The sequence below is a fragment of the Elgaria multicarinata genome, chromosome 12 (genome assembly GCF_023053635.1).
Source record: "Elgaria multicarinata webbii isolate HBS135686 ecotype San Diego chromosome 12, rElgMul1.1.pri, whole genome shotgun sequence".
Taxonomy (NCBI): Eukaryota; Metazoa; Chordata; class Lepidosauria; order Squamata; family Anguidae; genus Elgaria; species Elgaria multicarinata.
Window position 1 is genome coordinate 20559034 of NC_086182.1, and position 6306 is coordinate 20565339.

The following is a 6306-nucleotide window of genomic DNA, read 5'->3' on the forward strand; positions in this document are numbered from 1 at the left end:
AGAAACTGGGCCTAAAAATACATCCACACCAACATCCAGAAAGCAGTCATACTTACAAACATGCTCAGTTGTCAGGAAATTCCTGAATCAGTAAAAGACAACATGACTTGGCAAAGCCCGTCATGTCCATCTAGAAAAACCGAGTGAGAACAGAGAGATAGTAATAATAATAATGTGACTATCAAGAATCCAATAAGATGACGAAGTTTGAGGAGTTAATAGTAAATGAGGAAAAAGGTAAAGGAGGAAGTATAGTCTTAAAAGGGTTAATGAGCGAAATATATACAATATTGTTAGAAAAGGGGCTAATGGACAGCTCAGGAAAAACGGTATGGGAGACAGATTTGAAAGTACAAATAGGGCGACAGAGCTGGGAGGGACTGTGGAAACAAAGAGTGTTGAGAAGTATGTCAGTGAGAATAAAAGAGAATTACTTTAAAATTTTGTGGAGGTGGTACCTAACCCCGATTAGATTGAATAAGATAAATAATCAGCATTCAGCAAATTGTTGGAGAGGTTGTGGGGAAAAAGGAACGTATTTACATATGTGGTGGGAATGCAAATATGTACAAAGATTATGGAAGAAGGTGTTTTTTGAAATTGAAGAAATAGTGGGAATGAAAATAGAACAAACACCAAAAATTGCATTACTGTCACTATTTGAAGATTTAAAATGTGGAAGAGAAATTAAAGAATTGATATCGAGTTTGCTGACTGCAGCACGATTGATGGTAGCAAGGAACTGGAAGATCCAGGGGGAATATTCTATTGAAGAATGGTATAAAGAAGTTTGGGATATAGCTATTAATGATAAATTGACTTGTGATATTAAGTGGAAGAAAGGTATAACGAAAATAAATGAGTTTGAAGGAATTTGGAAACAGTTCCTAATATTTGTGTTTTCTAAGGGAAGTGGGAAACCGCCAGCGGAAGAAAGTATGAGATTTTGGAAGCAGGAATAGATCCCGAGGTGGAGGGTGCACTTATATGTTAAGAAAGATTATATTTGTAATGATAGGATAGGTTATAGTTAATATTTACTCAATATATATGTATTCAACATTTATCAAAATGTATGTAGTATGTTGTGTTGTTTCTTTTTTGTAAGATGTTTATTCTGTGTTTTAAAATAAAATAATAATAATAATAAAAAGTAATAATAATAATGATATAATATAATACAACAATAACAGCTTGTTTTGACCTGCAGTCTTTCAAAAGATTGAAGGTTTCTGAGAGTCAGTGTGGTCTTGTAGGACTTTTTATTTCCTATCTAAATGTGTGTGTGTGTGTTCTTTCTTTCTTTCTTTCTTCCTTTGGAAAACATTTATACCCTGCCTTATCTTCAAGGAGTTCTCTAGGAGACTTGCAACACAGTCAACAACTGAACCATTAAAAAAGACATTATTCCAATTTACAGTGTAATGTAAAACATGAAAATAGCAGCAGAAAACCAACAATGCAGCAGCAATTGCAATAGTCAAAGGATTCAGAAAGCAGAGACAGTTTAAAACTGCAAATTAAAATTATATGGTAATTTTAATAAGTGCCTTGGAGTGCCCGTTACTAACTTTGGCTGGTGTGACAACTATGTCTGTTCTTGGGTAGGGATAGTGTAGCTGCTGTGGTTCATTTAGTGTTAACCTCATGACTTGATTACTGTAATGTACTCTACTCGGGGCTGCCCTTGTGCCTGGTTTGGAAGCTGCAGGTTATGCAGAACGCAGCGGCCAGGGTGCTCATTGGGACACCCAACCCTGTACACTTTACACCTGTGTTAAAAGGACTGGCTGCCTATCAGCTATCAGGGCATTGTTCAAGGTTCTGTTGTTGACATACAAAGCCCTAAATAACTCAGGACCAAAATACCTAGCATACTGTCTCCCCCTATAAACACACCCAACAGAAAAGCTAGCAAGGCCTCCTCTGGTTTTCAGAGGAGACCTTGCTAGCTTTTCCGTAACCAACAGAATGTCACCATGTTACATATGGGGCTGTGCACTGCTTCAGCTCCAGATCTGAATTCCAAGCTCAAATGGGCCTATTCGGACTGAATCGGTCCGGATCTGGAGTGGATCAGATCCAGGCCAAAGCTGGCTGAGGAGGAATGATTCGGAAGGTCTGAATTGGTTTCCAAAGCAGGTAGCAGGGTCCGTGCACAGCCCTTGTAACATACTGAAAGCGGGATTTTCAAAAGTGATTCCCACTGTCTGGCACACTTTCCTCCATTTGGGAGGCAAAAAATGTAGTGTGTTTTAAACACCTCCCAAAAAGTACTTTACACAAGCTTTCCCTAGCCTATAATTGATCATCATGACACCTCTCCATTTTATTGTCTCTTTATATTTATTTATCTTCATTACTGTAGTTGTTAATGTGTATCAACAGTGTATTTTAACATAAGCAGTCCCCCATTGTATTTTAACAGCAATTTAATTTTTTAATGCATGTATTTCATTACGTTAAGTGGGATGCAAGGTATTATTGATGAATAAATAATAAATACATTTCAGTATTGAACTCAAAGGAGAGCTGTGGGCATCATTACATTTTAAAATGTCTGCACCTAAGATGTTTTATACATACACCCTAAAATGCTAACATGTGAATGTGACAGACACACATCTTTCACAAGTCCATTTTCACCAACGACCCGATGAATGGCTGAAGCTCTGTGAGAAAGGTATAGCTCAGGCCTGCTAAGTTTGGATTTGCCCCCTCCGCCCTGGTAATATATGAAATGGTCTTCTCAAGAGGAAGGGTGTCCTGTGGGACTTACTTGTGAATAAACATGAATGGGATACAGCTGAATGTATTTTTGTTGCAAGCAAATGCATGGTTTGCCTCTAGGTTTGCCTAGGTTGTTGCAATAAAGAACATGTGCAGTTTAGACTATGGTTGAACTTGTATGCCTGTTAAAGGCGAATGCCTGTGACATCAGCGGTGAAAAGCGCTGATATTCCCCCCACCCCAGCCACAACCACTAGGGACAGCATCCAATTCAGGCTCTTCTCCATCCGTGTTAAAAGCATCCACTTTTTCAATGGCAAAAGTGTTGTGTCAATTCCTGCTGTGGCCATTTGGAGGCAACCCTAACGTACGGATTACATAGGTTTAGATCAGTGATTCTCAACCTTCCTAATGCCGCGACCCTTTAATACAGTTCCTCATGTTGTGGTGACCCCCCAACCATAAAATTATTTTCTTTCTTCTCTATATGATCCATTGTCATGGGATGGTTTGCTAATGAAAATAATATATAACAATAGCTTTAATAATACAAAAGATGATACATGACATAGTTCAGTCAATACAGTTTCCTAAGACCATCGGAAATATGTGTTTTCCGATGGTCTTAGGTGACCCCTGTGAAAGGGTCATTCGACCCCCAAAGGGGTCCTGACTTACAGGTTTAGATGCTGAAAAGTTGTTGCCTTTTGGATTTTTTTTTGTTTTTTTTGCAAGAGGCATGAATGGCCTACTTCCTGCACAATAAATATTCATTTCTTTTCTCAAGATTACGGTGGGATTCATCATCTGATCCTATGCATATTTACTCCGAATTAAGTTCCACTAAGTTCAGTGGGTCTCATTTCCTCACAAATATATTTAGGACTGCGAATTTACAGCCTGGTCCTGTGCAGAATTTAGGCAAACTTAATTCATAGATTAGGTTTAATAATGGGTTTATTAAGGATGAACCTATTAATTAATGGCTTCATTGATTATTTTGTTACATACATATATTAAAATGTATGTAATTTTGTAATATAATAATATAATTAAATAAAAGGTTTATTAATTATTTTTATTTATTACATTTACCCCACCTTTTCTCCAAGGAGCTCAAGGATTCGCCCCCCTCCAATCTTCATGACAACCCTGTGATTTATTTATTTATTAAATTTATATACCGCCCCATAGCCGAAGCTCTCTGGGCGGTTTACAAAAGTTAAAATTTATTATTATTATTTATTTATATAGCGCCATCAATGTACATGGTGCTGTACAGAGTAAAACAATAAAATAGCAAAACCCTTCCACATAGGCTTACATTCTAATAAAATCATAATAAAACAATAGGAAGGGGAAGAGAATGCACCAAACAGGCACAGGGTACAGTAAAACTAACAGTATAAAAGTCAGGGCAAAAACAAGTTTGAAAAGCTTTAGGAAAAAGAAAAGATTTTAGCTGAGCTTTAAAAGCTGCAATTGAACTTGTAGTTCTCAAATGTTCTGGAAGAGCGTTCCAGGCGTAAGGGGCAGCAGAAGAAAATGGACGAAGCCGAGCAAAGGAAGTAGAGACCCTTGGGCAGGTGAGAAACATGACATCAGAGGAGCGAAGAGCACGAGCGGGGCAATAGTGTGAGATGAGAGAGGAAAGATAGGAAGGAGCTAGACAGTGAAAAGCTTTGAAGGTCAACAGGAGAAGTTTATATTGGATTCTGAAGTGAATTGGAAGCCAATGAAGAGATTTCAGAAGTGGAGTAACATGGTCAGAGCGGCGAGCCAAGAAGATGATCTTAGCAGCAAAGTGATGAACAGAAGAAGGAAGAAGTATACAAAATTTAAAACCGTCAAAAAATGTAAAAACAACAGTATAAAACAGTACCCATTTTAAACAACAACAGTTCTGGTGTAGGTGTTAGGCTGAGATAGTGGCTGAGAGATCAAGGCCACTTATTAGTTTCTTAGCTGAGTGGCAATTTCAACCTAAGTCTCCCAGTTCTTCTCCAGCTTTTTTTCTGCTACATCAAACCAGCTTTTAATTTTGCAACACACATATCTGCTGAAATGTCCTGTATAATCCGGTAAAAGAAATGAACCCCTATATATATTAGAACATAAGAAGAGCCCTGCTGGATCAGACCAAAGGTCCATCTAGCCCAGCACTCTGTTCACACGGTGGCCAACCAGCTGTCGACCAGGGCTCAACAAAGCAGGACGTGGTGCAACAGCCCCCTGCCACCCATGTTCCCCAGCAACTGGTGCACATGGGCTTACTGTCTTGGATACTGGAGGTAGCGCATAACCATCAGGGCTAGTAGCTATTAATAGCCTTCTCTTCCATCAAATAGGAAACAGTGGCCTGGCTTGGACAACACGCTAAACCATGCTGCTTAACCAATGCATTTTGTGGTTAAGCAGCATGGTTTAGCGTGTTGTCTGAACCAGGCCTCTGTATGTCTGTGTCTGTCTGCCTTTCTTTCAAAGATTTTTTAACCTGCCTTGGAGGGCACACCGCCCTCACCAGGCTACTTACAATATATTGCAAAACATGAAAATAGAATTCTACAACGCTCGCCCCAGTGGGGTCTGCCTGGCACCAAGTTAAAACTTTCTTCTACTTCCAGGCATTTGATGGGGTTTTAAAAAATTAATTTACTTATTTTATCAGGTCTGGTATTTTATTGTTCATTGTTTTAGCTGTTTTAAACATTTGTATCTTTTAGTCCCTGTTGTAAGATGCCTGTTTTTTTTTCTGTGAAAGACTTCTAAATGACAATGATAATACAACACCAACACACTAACGATTTTAAAGTTTTCAGGTCAGAAAAATGTGTTCTCATGGCTTTTTTTTTTTAAACAGTCAGCAGCAATTAGGCCACGTGTGTCTCCCTGGGGAGGGAATTCTAAATGTGCAGGGCCACCACAAAGAAAGCCCTATCCTTAGTACCCACCAGCCTAATGGCTATTACTGATGGACCAGAGACTAGAGTTTCTGATGCTAAATTTTAATGCTTGGGCAAGTTCAAGCGTTAAATAATGTCTCCTACTTCTAATAGCAACAACAACAACGCATCTGAAGTGGGGAGAAGTCGACACAAGCTTATGTCATAATAAGTGTGTTAGTTTTTAAGGTGCCACAATGTTAGATCAATGTTCTTTTACCCAGGGACGAAATCCAAACAGCCCCTAAGCACGACTCCACACTTCCAGCGACAGAGGGTTCAAAAGCGCTTTATTGATTATAATAGGGTGACCATATGAAAAGGAGGACAGGGCTCCTGTATCTTTAACAGTTGCATAGAAAGGGAATTTCAGCAGGTCTCATTTGTATATATGGAGAACCTGGTGAAATTCCCTCTTCATCACAACAGTTAAAGTGCAGGAGCTATACTAGAGTGACCAGATTTAAAAGAGGGCAGGGCGTCTGCAGCTTTAACTGTTGTGATGAAGAGGGAATTTCATCAGGTTCCCCATATATACAAATTACACCTGCTGAAATTTCCTTTTTAATACAACTGTTAAAGATACAGGAGCCCTGTCCTCCTTTTCATATGGTCACCCTAGATTATAATCAAG